Below are 16,441 nucleotides of genomic sequence, written 5' to 3' on the forward strand. Positions count from 1 at the left end.
TACAGAGTTACACCCAACCGATGGCATGTTTAGTTACAGAGTTACACCCAACCAATGGCATGTTTAGTTACAGAGTTACACCCAACCAATGGTATGTTTAGTTACAGAGTTACACCCGACCAATGGTATGTTTAGCTATGCTCAACCAATTGCATGTTTAGTTACAGAGTTACACCCAACCAATGGTATGTTTAGATACAGGGTTACACCCAACCAATGATATGTTTAGTTACAGAGTTACACCCAACCAATGGTATGTTTAGTTACAGAGTTACACCCAACCGATGGCAAGTTGAGTTACAGAGTTACACCCAACCAATGGTATGTTTAGTTACAGAGTTACACCCAACCAATGGTATGTTTAGATACAGGGTTACACCCAACCAATGATATGTTTAGTTACAGAGTTACACCCAACCAATGGTATGTTTAGATACAGGGTTACACCCAACCAATGATATGTTTAGTTACAGAGTTACACCCAACCAATGGTATGTTTAGCTATGCTCAACCAATTGCATGTTTAGTTACAGAGTTACACCCAACCAAATGTTGTATTTTGAGTGTGTGGTATTTAAAGTACCACACCATGCTTACTGAGACAGCTACTGAGGAAACATACTCAGTGTACTGTACTTCAGGCCTGCACATTGTTTAACGTTGACCCATGATGAACATATCCTCGCTGTCATCCCCAACTCTTCTTGCTCACCAATGAAGTCCTGGATCTGGTGAAGAAGAATACCAGCTCTCAAAGGCATCCCACCTGCAACAATCACTGTTTCCTCTATCATTACCTAGCTGAGGCAGTGCTCCCATAGCTAGGTCTGTTATCTCCCACCTGAAAAAACTAGACTAACCTCTCACCATTACAATAACAGTCGAGGTTAGCATTTCTTTGAGGTATGATATTATATATCTATAAGTTTCTCACTCATCATTATTCACGATTCATTCATTTCAGTCACACCCTTTGCTGACAGGTGTATAAAATCGAGCACACAGCGACGCTATCTCTATAGACAAACACTGGCAGTAAAATGGCTGAATAGCTCAGTGACTTTCAACGTGGCACCTTTCCAAAAAGTCAGTTCGTCAAATTTCTGCCCTGCTAGAGCTGCCCCGGTCAATTGTAAGTGCTGTTATTGTGAAGTGGAAAAGTCTAGGAGCAACAGCAGCTCAGCCGGAAAGTGGTAGGCCACACAAGCTCACAGAACGGGACCGCCGAGTGCTGAAGGAGGTAAAAATTGTCTGTCCTCAGTTGCAATACTCACTACCGAGTTCCAAACAGCCTCTGGAAGCAACGTCAGCACAATAACTGTTCGTCGGGAGCTTCATAAATTGGGTTTCCATGACCGAGCAGCAGAACACAAGCCTTCTATCACCATGCGCAATGCCTTATTTGCCCAGCTGGCCAGACCTAAGTGTTTTTGCCGGCTGGCTGGACCTAGCTATCTGACCGGCCGGACGGACCTACCTGTCTTGCCGGCCAGACAGTTAGGTCTGGATAGGTAGGTCTTGCCGGCCAGACAGGTAGATCCGGCAGGCCAGCCAGACGGGTAGTTCAGGACGGACGGACCTAGCTATCTGGCCGGCTCTCTGACCTGACCTAGCTATCTGGCCAGCCAGCCGAACGTAGCTCTCTTTCCGGACCTAGCTCTCTGGCCAGCCTGCCAGACCTAGCTCTCTGGCCTGACCTAGCTCTCTGCCAGGCCATCCGGACATAGCTCTCAGGCCTGCCAGGCTGCCGGACATAGCTCTCTGGCCAGCCGGCTGGACCTAGCTCTCTGGCTGGTCGGCTGGACCTAAATACCTGGCCGGCTGGCCTGCCGGACCTGCCTACTTAGCTGGCCAATTGGTTCCGGACGGCTGGCCAGGTATATTAGGTCAGGTTGGTAGATTGGCCCAACCGACCATATTGGGCCAGTCAGCCAGCTAGACCTACCTACTTGGCAAATCGGACATTTGGGTCTACTTGGCAGGCCAGCGGCCGGACCGCCTACCCGGCCAGTCGGCCTGCGCATACCATCTGGCTTGGCATCGGTCCTATCTAGCCAAACCTACCTACCTGGTTGTCCAGCTGGCCGGACCTACCTACCTGGCGGGCGGGTCAGTCCTACATACCTGGCATTGGAGTAGAATTCTATTGCATTGACACGCACTACTGAGCTCATAATCTACACAGACCGGTGCGGTATAAACAATCACAGCTGCAGTAGACCTATATGCAAATAGACCATTGCCATATATGGATCTGTGCCATTTACTTTGAACTGGACTGTGTTTACAGCATGAGTGGTTGTGAGTAGATGCGCTTGTTTTGAGATCAAAGCGAGACCTGCATGTAGCCACCTGTGCACATTTTGTTCATATCCTCTGCTAGTTAATGAGTTATTAACCTAGTTATAGATAATTTGTAGTCAGCAATAGGGGAGTGATTGCCTCCCAGAAGAGCACAAATGTGTACATTTCTAGGCATCCTTTGAAAAGCGAGTCAGGTAAAGAGCATTTGTTCAGCCTTGAGACAGGCTTGAGACTTACTGTACAGATACTTACATATAGAATAGAATATAACTTTATTGGATTCTTTGGGGGGGTGGAGAGGTACAGAGGGCTGCCACACTGGGTGCCCAGGGAGCTGTTGTTGTGGGGCTTAAGTGCCTTGTTCAAGAGCACAACAGCAGGCAATGGCATGAAGGATACAAGAAACCCTCCAGTTACCAGCTCACTCCCGGTTGCCAGCTCACTTCCCACAAGATTTTTACCGTCAGACCTGGGATTCATTCAAACCCACCTTACACCCATTGGCTGCTTTAATTCAGTGTGACTGGATCATATGTGTGTCTATAAATAATTCCAGGCCTACATGTTGTTGTAACTCTGTTAATATGCACTGTTACGGACACATCTACTATCAGAACCAAGCGCTGCAAAGCACCAACACACAAACATGGATTTATTCGAAAAAACTAAATTCCACTTGGCTGACTTGCATAATTAAATGTCACATGGCGCAATTAACTGAAACATACCGGCGGAATACAATTCACTGTCTTCATTTCACAAAAAATGACAGATTCGTATAGAAAGGAGAATTATTAGTTGTGCTGAGAAACAGCAGCACAGATGTAAAAACAATTACAATGAGATCACTAATCTGCAAGAGATGGAAAAAGAGAGAAAATGTATAATTCTACAATTTGTAAAGGGATTATCTGTGGAAGTAAACCAATATTGTAAATATTCTGTTTGTTGTAGCAAAGTGATTCTGCTTGCAGGAGCAAGGTGAGGAAGATGAGAAATACATGTCATCTTAATTGTATCTGCTGGGAGGAAGGTCACCCTTACTGAGACCATCTGGCCATACAGGTGTAATAACTTCAGGAGGATTGTGTGTGTGTGTGTGTGTGTGTGTGTGTGTGTGTGTGTGTGTGTGTGTGTGTGTGTGTGTGTGTGTGTGTGTGTGTGTGTGTGTGTGTGTGTGTGAGAGAGTGTGTCTGTGTATGTGCGTAATGAGAGTCTCCTTAATGGTATTGTTGTATCTATGTGTGTGAGGAGGGGAAGGGGGGTGTCACGGCTAGTCTTCTACAGCATGATACTAAACACACACAAATGAGCATACACACACATACACACATACACACACATACACACACATACACACACATACACACACATACACACACATACACACACATACACACACATAGCGAAGCTTCAAGATTAATGGCACCTGGCTTTGGATATGGCGAAGCGTTCCACTTAGGTGCTCTGAGCACAGGGCTCTTTAATTACACAGAGCAAATGGCCTCAGGAGTAAAGGCCCCAAAATACACCACATAAACAGCTACCCATTACTAGACTGGCCATTACCAATGTATAACACTACTTGCAACAAACACACACAAGTACACCACTCCTCCTCCAACCCCCTATTTCATCTCATCAAGTTGGAACACACACAAACAGTGCTTTTTGCCTTTATCACTGTTTTTGTAGGCCAACAACCCCCCTCCAAATACTCTCCCTTCGCCAAACTTATCTTTGGCTGATAGCATTTCACAAGGGTACTTAGCAAGAGGCTTCCAAAACGAGTATCGAATTTGATAAAGTAAGCAGAAAAGAGATGGTGGAAGAGGAAGAGGATTAAGAAAAACAAAGCCTGTACTACTTAATTGAAGTGCTTACAAAGCATGACACCTGGTCGGACGGACGAGAACTTCTTCTTAAAGACACACCTCACAATACAACCACGTCACCACAATTGTGCAATTTATTTGTTCTATTGGTACTCATATTTTGTACCTGTCAAGAGTTGAATAGATCTGAATAGACATGTCATCAAGACAACCCCAAGGATCTATCATTGTGGTTTAAATGTCACCTTAAAAGAAACCGGTTTGATGTCCGAGTGATGTACTGAAGGGATCCAGTGGAAGGAGCAGTACAAGGAAACTATGGCTGAACAATGGCATAACATCCCTTCACAGAAACAATTGACCTAGTCGGGGAAAGAACAGACAAGAAAGGAAGGAACTTTTTCTTCTTTAAAGGAGTGGCGAGTGGATTTAACACAAACCTTGCAATTTACCAATAAACATATTTTATTGTTCAGCACTGCTCTTGGGTCTCCTTGAAGAGATACTTGGTCTCAGAGCCAGAATAAACACATACTCTGAGACTGTTCTCCCAAGGACTGTACATACTTTACATGATAACTGCAATGCTGAGGAAACAAAAATAGGCTAAACACAATGCTAGTAAATTGTACACAACAACATTGAATGTCACCCTTGTTTGGCCTGGGCCATATCCTTATTTTCATGTTCACTTGCAGATACCCTTTAAAGGCCCATCCCTCTGGTCCCTGTGGGATCTGCAGCACTGCACATCTTCCTGATGTTCCTTCAAGACTTGAATTAGTCTGCGTCCCCTGGCTGTGAAAAGCCTATTGTTTATGGTCACGCCGATAAACACATCATCATGTTCTGCAGTAAAAAGGCTTATCTTCAGGGAGGCATCCTATTCAGATTGTTGTCTGCTAGACAGACCTATTTGGCTACTGCAGCTCTGGATTTCCCATCTTCATTTAGGACAATTGCGTTTTAATGGTATTGCGATTGGGCCCCTACCAGGGATTCTGTCCTAATGACCCTGCTCTGAGTCCGCACCCGGTCGATAGGCGTCAATTATGACATCATACAAGACATCGATCTACCTTTTGTGTTGTGCAGAGTAATGGAGAATTATCATTACTGCACTGCCTGGGTTATTTACGAGGGGACATTCAACTCCGGCCATCACTGAGCTGATCCAATGTTTGCATATGTTCTTCGGCATCTAGTATTCCCCATTTTTACCATTTGCAGAACAAGTATTTTTCCATTTACATCACAGGAGGCTGCTGACGGGAGAATGGCTCATAATAGTGGCCCGGAACAGCACATCTGGAAACCATGTGTTTGATGTATATTTTAACATTCCATTAATTCCACTCCAGTCATTGCCACGAGCCCTTTCTCCCCAATTAATGTGTCACCAACCTCCTGTGATTTACGTCATTTAGCAGACACTTATCCAGAGCAACTTACAAGGAGCAATTAGGGTTTTGGTGTGGGTTTACTGTACTGACCTCATGAATAGCCAGGGCAATTTTAAAAAGTCACACCAATCTCTACTGATTTACATTATCAATCAATGGAAAAAATTATTAAGTTAAACCTGCTATTTCTCTACTGCCTTTAAGATCACTTCAAGCTACAAGTTATGCTACTGTACACTGCTTCACTGATCTACCCATTTTGTAGTGTGGATACAAAAAAAGATTAGTGCCCTACTGTGTTATTTACCTTAGAGACATAACCTACCCACTATTATTCTCATATATCATAAAGAGATGCCATAACACAGCAAGTCTCTCCGTCTGTATTAAGTAGTCTCAGTACATAAGAGACTCAGAGTGCTTCTCGCTGAATGAATCATTACAACAGCTGGAAGGAACAACACACTGTACCACTTATAGCTTTCTCTCTCTCTGTCTCTCTGTCTCTCTCTCTCTCTGTCTCTCTCTCTCTCTCTCTCTCTCTCTGTCTCTCTGTCTCTCTCTCTCTCTCTGTCTCTCTCTCTCTCTGTCTCTCTGTCTCTCTCTCTCTGTCTCTCTCTCTCTCTCTCTCTCTCTCTCTCTCTCTCTCTCTCTCTCTGTCTCTCTCTCTGTCTCTCTGTCTCTCTGTCTCTCTCTCTCTGTCTTTCTCTCCCTCTCCCTCTCTCCCTCTATGTCTCTCTATGTCTCTCTCTCTCTCTCTCTGTCTCTCTCTCTCTGTCTCTCTCTCTCTCTCTCTCTTTCTCTCTCTGTCTTTCTCTCCCTCTCTCTCTCTCTCTCTCTCTCTCTGTCTCTCTCTCTCTCTCTCTCTCTCTCTGTCTCTCTCTCTCTCTCTCTCTCTCTCTCTCTCTCTCTCTCTCTCTCTCTCTCTCTCTCCTCTCTCTCTCTCTCTCTGTCTCTCTCTGTCTCTCTGTCTCTCTCTCTCTGTCTCTCCCTCTCTCTCTCTGTCTCTCTCTCTCTCTGTCTCTCTGTCCCTCTGTCTCTCTCTCTGTCTCTCTCTCTGTCTCTCTCTGTCTCTCTGTCTCTCTGTCTCTCTCTCTCTGTCTTTCTCTCCCTCTCCCTCTCTCTCTCTCTGTCTCTCTCTCTCTCTGTCTCTCTGTCTCTCTCTCTCTGTCTCTCTCTCTCTCTGTCTCTCTCTCTCTCTCTGTCTCTCTGTCTCTCTGTCTCTCTCTCTCTCTCTCTCTCTGTCTCTCTCTCTCTCTGTCTCTCTCTCTCTGTCTCTCTCTCTCCCTGTCTCTCTCTCTCTCTCTCTCTGTCTCTCTGTCTCCCTCTCCCTCTGTCTCTCTCTCTCTCTCTCTGTCTCTCTCTCTCTCTGTCTCTCTCTCTCTCTGTCTCTCTCTCTGTCTCTCTCTCTCTCTCTCTGTCTCAATTCAGTTCAATTCAAAGGGGTGTATTGGCATGGGAAACATATGTTTACATTGCCAAAGCAAATGGAATAGACAATAAACAAAAGGGAAATAAGCAATGGGAAATATTAGTAAACATGACAAAAGTTTACTAATAGATATTTATAGATAGTTCAAATGTTATATTATTGGCTATGTACAGTGTTGTAACAATTTGCAAGTAGTTAAATAAACAGATAAATATAGTTTGTATTTACAATGTTGTTTGTGCTCCACTGGTTGCCATTTTCTCATGGCAACAAGACACAAATCTTGCTGCTCTTTTCTCTCTCTCTTTCTGAGTCTTTCTTGTTCTCCCTCTCCTCCTCACTTTCTCCCTCCAACTCTATCTTGCTCTCTCTCTCTCTCTCTCTCTTTTTAAAGAAGAAGATAAAGAGGCAGATAGAAAGGCATAATACTGTTTTAATACTGTTTTCTAATTGGCTGCTGTCCCTTCCACACTGGGTTCATTGTGATGTTACCGGCAGGCAAGGGTAGAGTGCCTCACAGAGGTAGAGGGGCCCTAAGGCTATCAGTGCTCATTTGCTCAAGGCAGTTTTATGAATATATTAGAATAGGTTCAAATGGTAATTTAGTCCTTGTTTCCTGGCTGCAGAATTCTTAAAAAGCAGCTGCAACTTTAAGTAATTACTAGAATAAACAGTCCTGTCTGATAGGGCTGATTAGGTGATGTTTGAGATACATAATAAGGCCAGTGGAATTACAGTCACTCATTAAAAACCCACGACTTTAGTGACTAAAAGCTAATTTTTAGACAGTGTGGGTGAGAGAAAATACCAGTTGCTGTAATTAAGGTCCTGTATTTAAAAGACTGATCAGGATGAATCACTAACGTTCAGTATGAGTGGTTGGAGTGCTAGTTAATTAGAGAGGATATAGCTAGGTGACTCTCTTTGTTAGTTAGGGAGAAGTTGGTGTTATGGCCTCCATTGGACAGGTCCCTTTCAAGTCTCTATCCCAGACTCCCTGTCCTTGTTCATTCCCCCTCTCTCAACACCCAAATGAGAGGAGAAGGGAGCTTCCCGTCCCCCTGACAGCCTTTCCATTCAGGAAGGGTGGCTCCATTCTCCTTCCCGGGACCCAGAGCAGGATCTTGTTATTCTAGTCCTCTCCCTCCCTCCGCTGACCTACTTCTCATTCCGTACCAGAGATTATTATCTTGGCTCAAACCCTGTGCCAGTTTCATCAGGGGGCCACTTTAATTAATTTCATCCTGAATAACTGTGTGGGTCAGGGCTTTGTGTGGGTGTGAAGGATTCAGGGCGGTATGACCCTGTGAGCTTGACTTTTAATCATGAAGGTAAAGTGGGTTGGTATGTATGAAATGCTGCTTCATGGCACAGATGGAGAGAAAATGACATGCATTGGTTGTGCTTTTTGCACGATTGTCTTTATTTCACACAAGATGAGTGTGAGAGAGAGAGAGAGAGAGAGAGAGAGAGAGAGAGAGAGAGAGAGAGAGAGAGAGAGAGGTGATCAGCATTGATATGATTTCATTTAGCTGTAAAGGCAACCCTCATTAAAGCCTTCTTCATATTAGCATTAGCTCAGTGAATATGCGCAGCCGGTAATGAATGCGGACCCCTCTCCTCGTTAAGAGCTGGAGTGTCCATTTCTCAAGATTTAACGAGTGGCCGTGTTCATTAAGAGAGGATCGCTCTGAGAGGGGGCAGATGGATGGTATTGGGGCTACTTCCTCACACTGCCCTCACACCAACGGGCAAAATGTAGGATGAGAGAGGGACAGAGGAAAGAAAGTAATGGAGAGACAGACGGGCAGATCCAGAGTATGTGATGGGAGAGAGAGACGGGCAGATCCAGAGTATGTGATGGGAGAGAGAGACGGGTAGATCCAGAGTATGTAATGGGAGAGACAGACGGGCAGATCCAGAGTATGTGATGGGAGAGACAGACGGGCAGATCCAGAGTATGTGATGGGAGAGACAGACGGGCAGATCCAGAGTATGTGATGGGAGAGACAGACGGGCAGATCCAGAGTATGTGATGGGAGAGACAGATCCAGAGGTGATGGGAGAGACAGATCAGATCAGAGTATGTGATGGGAGAGACAGACGGGCAGATCCAGAGTATGTAATGGGAGAGACAGACGGGCAGATCCAGAGTATGTGATGGGAGAGACAGACGGGCAGATCCAGAGATAGAGTATGTGATGGGAGAGACAGACGGGCAGATCCAGAGTATGTGATGGGAGAGAGAGACGGGCAGATCCAGAGTATGTGATGGGAGAGAGATCCAGAGTATGTGATGGGCAGATCCAGAGTATGTGATGGGAGAGACAGATCCAGGGCAGATCCAGAGTATGTGATGGGAGAGACAGATGGGCAGATCCAGAGTATGTGATGGGAGAGAGAGACGGGCAGATCCAGAGTATGTGATGGGAGAGACAGATGGGCAGATCCAGAGTATGTGATGGGAGAGACAGACGGGCAGATCCAGAGTATGTGATGGGAGAGACAGACAGAGTATGTGATGGGAGAGACAGATCGGGCAGATCCAGAGTATGTATGGGAGAGACAGACGGGCAGATCCAGAGTATGTGATGGGAGAGACAGACGGGTGATGGGAGAGACAGATCCAGAGTATGTGATGGGAGAGAGAGAGACGGGCAGATCCAGAGTATGTGATGGGAGAGACAGACGGGCAGATCCAGAGTATGTGATGGGAGAGACAGACGGGCAGATCCAGAGTATGTGATGGGAGAGACAGACGGGCAGATCCAGAGTATGTGATGGGAGAGACAGATGGGCAGATCCAGATGTATGGGAGAGACAGACGGGCAGATGATGGGAGAGACAGACGGGCAGATCCAGAGTATGTAATGGGAGAGACAGACGGGCAGATCCAGAGTATGTGATGGGAGAGAGAGACGGGCAGATCCAGAGTATGTGATCCAGAGTATGTGATGGGAGACAGACGGGCAGATCCAGAGTATGTAATGGGAGAGACAGACGGGCAGATCCAGAGTATGTGATGGGAGAGAGAGACGGGCAGATCCAGAGTATGTGATGGGAGAGACAGACGGGCAGATCCAGAGTATGTGATGGGAGAGAGAGACGGGCAGATCCAGAGTATGTGATGGGAGAGACAGACGGGCAGATCCAGAGTATGTGATGGGAGAGACAGATGGGCAGATCCAGAGTATGTAATGGGAGAGACAGACGGGCAGATCCAGAGTATGTGATGGGAGAGACAGACGGGCAGATCCAGAGTATGTGATGGGAGAGAGAGACGGGCAGATCCAGAGTATGTGATGGGAGAGACAGACGGGCAGATCCAGAGTATGTGATGGGAGAGAGAGACGGGCAGATCCAGAGTATGTGATGGGAGAGACAGACGGGCAGATCCAGAGTATGTGATGGGAGAGACAGATGGGCAGATCCAGAGTATGTGATGGGAGAGAGAGACGGGCAGATCCAGAGTATGTGATGGGAGAGAGAGAGATCGGGTGATGGGAGAGAGAGACGGGCAGATCCAGAGTATGTGATGGGAGAGACAGACGGGCAGATCCAGAGTATGTGATGGGAGAGACAGACGGGCAGATCCAGAGTATGTGATGGGATGGGAGAGACAGAGGGCAGATCCAGACGAGTATGGGCAGATCCAGAGTATGTGATGGGAGAGACAGATGGGCAGATCCAGAGTATGTGATGGGAGAGACAGACGGGCAGATCCAGAGTATGTGATGGGAGAGACAGATGGGCAGATCCAGAGTATGTGATGGGAGAGACAGACGGGCAGATCCAGAGTATGTGATGGGAGAGAGAGACGGGCAGATCCAGAGTATGTGATGGGAGAGACAGACGGGCAGATCCAGAGTATGTGATGGGAGAGAGAGACGGGCAGATCCAGAGTATGTGATGGGAGAGAGAGACGGGTAGATCCAGAGTATGTGATGGGAGAGACAGACGGGCAGATCCAGAGTATGTGATGGGAGAGACAGACGGGCAGATCCAGAGTATGTGATGGGAGAGACAGACGGGCAGATCCAGAGTATGTGATGGGAGAGAGAGACGGGTAGATCCAGAGTATGTGATGGGAGAGACAGATGGGCAGATCCAGAGATAGAGTATGTGATGGGAGAGAGAGATGGGCAGATCCAGAGTATGTGATGGGAGAGAGACAGATGGGCAGATCCAGAGTATGTGATGGGAGAGACAGACGGGCAGATCCAGAGTATGTGATGGGAGAGAGAGACGGGTAGATCCAGAGTATGTGATGGGAGAGACAGACGGGCAGATCCAGAGTATGTGATGGGAGAGAGAGACCAAGGCACAGTGATAGACAGAGAGAGAGAAACAGATTGATTAAAAAGGGCCCAACTCTTCCGTGTGATCTGCCTACCTCATCATAGCATCCTCTCCAGCAGCAGGACCACATAGTGGTAAAGACTTAAGATTCTCCACTTCCAGAGTTTACACTTTCAATTCTCCCTGCTCTCCCCTTCAGCTCCTGCTGTTGTCACCAATATTCATCATGCCAATGTCCCTGACTCATTTGATATTCTCTCCCTGTTCAAACTGACATCTGCCTCAGAGCCAGTCCGCCCAGAGTGAGAGTCAGAGTGAGAGTTGACATTGTCACTTTTAGTAGAAATACGTACAGGTGCTTTGCTGTAAATGTGTCTTAGACAGAAGACGTGTGTGTGTGTGTGTGTGTGCGTGGCACATGGGGATGTGTGAAACTTACTCCTCAGCCTGCAGTTTTGCCACTTGCGCAGCCGACTGGTAAGACACTTTGGGAGGGTGGTCACGTGTGCTAGCAAGGCAGAGGTCCTGAGTTCGAGCCGCAGTTTGAGCCGAATCTTGAGTAAGTGGTACTCGCTATGGGGCCGATTCCGACAGGAATTCATGCCTTTCCTATGCACTTCTCAATACTTGGTTTTCAGACTTACCTTATTCAGTCGCGTATTGCTCTCTGCAGGTGTGGCACCCTTTCGCTCTCTGAATACATTTAATTCAACCACTGAAAACCCTCCCATTAGCTGGCCAACAGATTTTATTGCAGTTTTCAGTTAATAGGGTTTTCAGTTCATTTATCTTAAGCCATCCCTTTAAATACGGTGTAACTTTATCTCAAATTTTGGCGACAGACAATAGAATACATAGAGAAAACGGGTTCAGAATATAGGGACCAATGAAAGAATGCCATCTATGCATCTTCATCTCCGTTACAGCACCAACTGGTAGATTTGTAGATTATTTAGGCAAATTGTATAGTTAGGAAAGTATGTATGAATCATTAAAAAAACACATTTGGAGAGCCTTTACTCACAAAGTATATTGATGAAAAAACAATACAGTGGTTTGATTATTCGACCATGCTGGTCATTTATGAACATTTGAACATCTTGGTCATGTTCTGTTATAATCTCTACCCGGCACAGCCAGAAGAGGACTGGCCACCCCACATAGCCCGGTTCCTCTCTAGGTTTCTTCCTAGGTTTTGGCCTTTCTAGGGAGTTTTTCCTAGCCACCGTGCTTTTACACCTGCATTGTTTGCTGTTTGGGGTTTTAGGCTGGGTTTATGTACAGCACTTTGAGATATCAGCTGATGTACGAAGGGCTATATAAATAAATTTGATTTGATTTGGTTTGATTCATCCTGCATGTTGTCCATTTCAAGTTCCACCCTTGAAATATTGGAAGGTGGAACTTATTTTACAATAGTCCTGTAAATCAACCCTAATTCTCACAAATCATGGAACTGTATGATAACGGTCCAGTCGTGGTGAACCGTGCGCCAGGCTCCAGGTTTAACCTGTTACGTGTGGTCTGACTGTCATGCCCTGAGAGATCCTTTTAATTCTCTATTTGGTTAGGTCAGGGTGCGACTTGGGTGGGCAATCTATGTTTTCTATTTCTTTGTTGGCCTGGTATGGTTCCCAGTCAGAGTCAGCTGTCTATCATTGTCTGTGATTGGGGATCATATTTAGCCAGCCTTTTCCCACCTGTTGTTTGTGGGATCTTGTTTTTGTGTAGCTGCCTGTGAGCAGCAAAGAACATCACGTTTAGTTTTCTTCTGTATTGTTTTGGTACTGTGCTGTTTAGCCCTAATAAATTTTACATTTCGTTTGTATTCGTTTTTTTCCCCTGTGTTCATTGAATAAAGTAAGATGTACTGTGATAAGGTGCGTCTCGGTGAGAGGTGTAGGAGTTAGGCGCAGGAGAGCAGGGATGTCAGAGAAGCGTGTTTAATCATATAGTCCACCAAATAAAAAAATGGCACAGATGAAAATCCAAAAACGACACTCTTGATAATCAGAAGAGAGGAGAGGAGTTACCTTCGGTAGAAGTCGTGACATGTATGCCTACCACGCTGCACCTGGGTCCGATCCTTCCATCCACGAGCGTGACACTGACTTCCATAGTGATTCAAATAGGCTACAAATCATTGCACAACATTAGCTTAATATGATCCACTAATGCTAGCAACCCGCAGGAACTTCTCGGTGGCGCCAACTGGTAAGAGGCCTCGGGAGAGCGGTCATGTGTGCTAGCAAGGAAGAGGTCCTGAGTTTGAGCCTCAGAGTGAGTCGGATCAGGAGGAAGTGATACTCGCTAAGCAAGCAGCATGACATCCATTATAATGGTGCTGTGACTCAGATATACAGTTGCACTCAGCTGAACACTGGGGTCGCTGTTGAGTAAGTTTGAGGGATGAATGTCGCGCACAAGGAGGAAGTGCTCATCAAGCAGCATGACATCCATTAAATGTGCGCACGTAGTATTCACTCCCCATATCTTTTACAAAAATATTGTACATGATAAATCTTGAGGGCTTGTGTTAAGGCTCCACTATATTTGCTTACCAGATGTTGGTGAGGTTTTGTTATTGTTGTAGGAAAGGACAAGTTCCAGGAGATATCCAAAACCACTCTGGAGGTACAGCACACACCTTAACAAAAAATATATTTCTTATTTGTTTTGGACCAGAGACACTTCAATGACTTCTTATTCATTCTCTATGAACCACAACCAAATCTAGCATTATATGGACATAAACACATCTACTGTTTATATACGGGCGCAGCCAAAACACAACACAGATCCGCACGCACACAATATTGGAGACAAAAAAACCTGAATAAGCTATAATATGTAAGTTAGGGCCCCAAAGAGGTGTGTCACATTACAGTAAGCATTCATCAGCCTTAAGCATTCGTCAGCCTTAAGCATTCGTCAGCCTTAATAACCTCTTTGGGCTAGGGGGCGGTATTCGGAGGTTTGGATGACTGACGTGCCCAAAGTAAACTGCCTGTTACTCAGGCCCAGAAGCTAGGATATGCATATAATTAGTAGCATTGGATAGAAAACACTCTTACGTTTCTAAAACTGTTAATGTCTGTGAGTATAACAGAACTGATATGGCAGGCAAAACCCGAAGGAGAATCCATCTGGAAAATGTTGTTTTTGAGGTCACAGGCCATTTCAATGCTTGTCTATGGGATATTCAAAGGAATTCCTCCCAGATTGCAGTTCTTATGGCCTCCACTAGATGTAAACAGTCTTTAGAAAGGGCTTCAGGTTTGATTTTTGAAAAATGAGCTCCTCATTAGGACTCTAGTATTGTGGCGCGCATGAATGAGGGCGCACACTTCGTTATTTATCTCCGGTATTGAACATACTACATTCCGTCTTAAATGTTACCATTTATTTACATATTAGGGTACCTGAGGATTGATTCAAAAAGTTGTTTGACTTCTTTGGATGAGGTTTTCCAGTAACATTTGGGATTCCTTTGTCTGCATGTTGAACGAATGGAACAATGGATTAATGAATCAAACGCGCCAACTGAACATACTTTTTTTGTGATATAAAGAAGGACTTTATAGAACAAAACAACCATTTGTTGTGTAGCTGGGACCCTTGGGACTTCAAACAGAGGAAGATCTTCAAAGGTAAGTGATTTATTTTATCGCTATTTCTGATTTTTGTGACGCCTCTGCTAGTTAGATTTTTTTTTAATGCTGGTGTATGCTGGCATCAGAAATTCAACAACACGAGGCTAATACAAAGTGTCTTAATAAAATGCATCTGGGTTCCCTCAACCATCACAGTCAGCAGTCACCCCAATAGAAATTGGCACACAATTTCAACTCAAAACATTTTCAAATCCTCAGATAATCGCATGGTATGCTTTTGCCATAAAGCCTTTTTGAAATCTGACAATGCGGTTGGATTAACAAGAAGCTAAGCTTTTAAACGATGTATGACACTTGTATTTTCATGAATGTTTAATATTACGATTTTTGTATTTTGAATTTCCCACTCTGCAATTTCAACAGATGTTGTCGAGACGCTAGCGGAACACCTAGCCCAAAAGCTAAAAACAATTACACTGAATAGAAATGTAAAGTCAACATGTAAAGTGTTGATCCCATGTTTCATGAGCTAAAATAAAAGACCCAGAAATGTTCCATTTGCACTAAAAGCTTATTTCTCTCAAATCATGTGCACAAATTTGTTTACATCCCTGTTAGTGAGCATTTCTCCTTTGTCAAGATAATCCATCCACCTGACAGGTGTGGCATATCAAGAAGCTGATTAAACAGCATGATCATTACACAGGTGCACCTTGTGCTGGGGACAATAAAAGGCCAAATTGCATGATGACTGCAGAAATGTCCACCAGAGCTGTTGCCAGAGGATTTAATGTTAATTTCTCTACCTTAAGCCGTCTCCAACATTGTTTTAGAGAATTTGGCAGAATGTCCAACCGGCATCACACCCGCAGATCATGTGTAACCACGCTAGCCCAGGACCTCCACATCCGGCTTCTTCACCTGTGGGATCGTCTGAGAACTGCCACCCGGGCATCCGAAGAATGTCTGCACAAACTGTCAGAAACCGTCTCAGGGAAGCTCATCTGAGTGTTCGTCATCCTCACCAGGGTCTTGACTGAAGGCCAGCATCATATCCGACTTCAGTGGACAAATGCTCACCTTCAATGGCCACTGGCACGCTAGCAAAGTGTTTCAACTGTCCCGGGCAGGTGGCAGACAGCGTGTATGGAGTTGTGTGAGCGAGCGGTTTACTGATGTCAACGTTGAGAACAGAGTGCCTCATGGTGATGGGGTTATGGTATGGACAGGCATAAGCTACGGCAATGAACACAATAGCATTTTATCAATGGCAATTTGAATGCAGAGATACCCATTGAGGCCCATTGTGTGTGTGACGGTATACCCTCCCCTATGTTCATGCAGTGATGAACTGACTTTAAAAGTCAGTAGGGAATGGAACATTTTCTCCGGAGTGATTGAGCATAACTGCAGACCTCTCTTTACAGGCTGATTTTCAAGGAGGTGGTGGACTCCTTACATATTTGCAGAGTGATTGGCAGGGTAAGTAACTTGTACTTGTACTTATTAAATACTTTATGAACTTTGTGAACAGATTTACTCTCTCAATTTAGT

Source organism: Oncorhynchus keta, chromosome 8, assembly GCF_023373465.1.
Source record: "Oncorhynchus keta strain PuntledgeMale-10-30-2019 chromosome 8, Oket_V2, whole genome shotgun sequence".
Taxonomy (NCBI): Eukaryota; Metazoa; Chordata; class Actinopteri; order Salmoniformes; family Salmonidae; genus Oncorhynchus; species Oncorhynchus keta.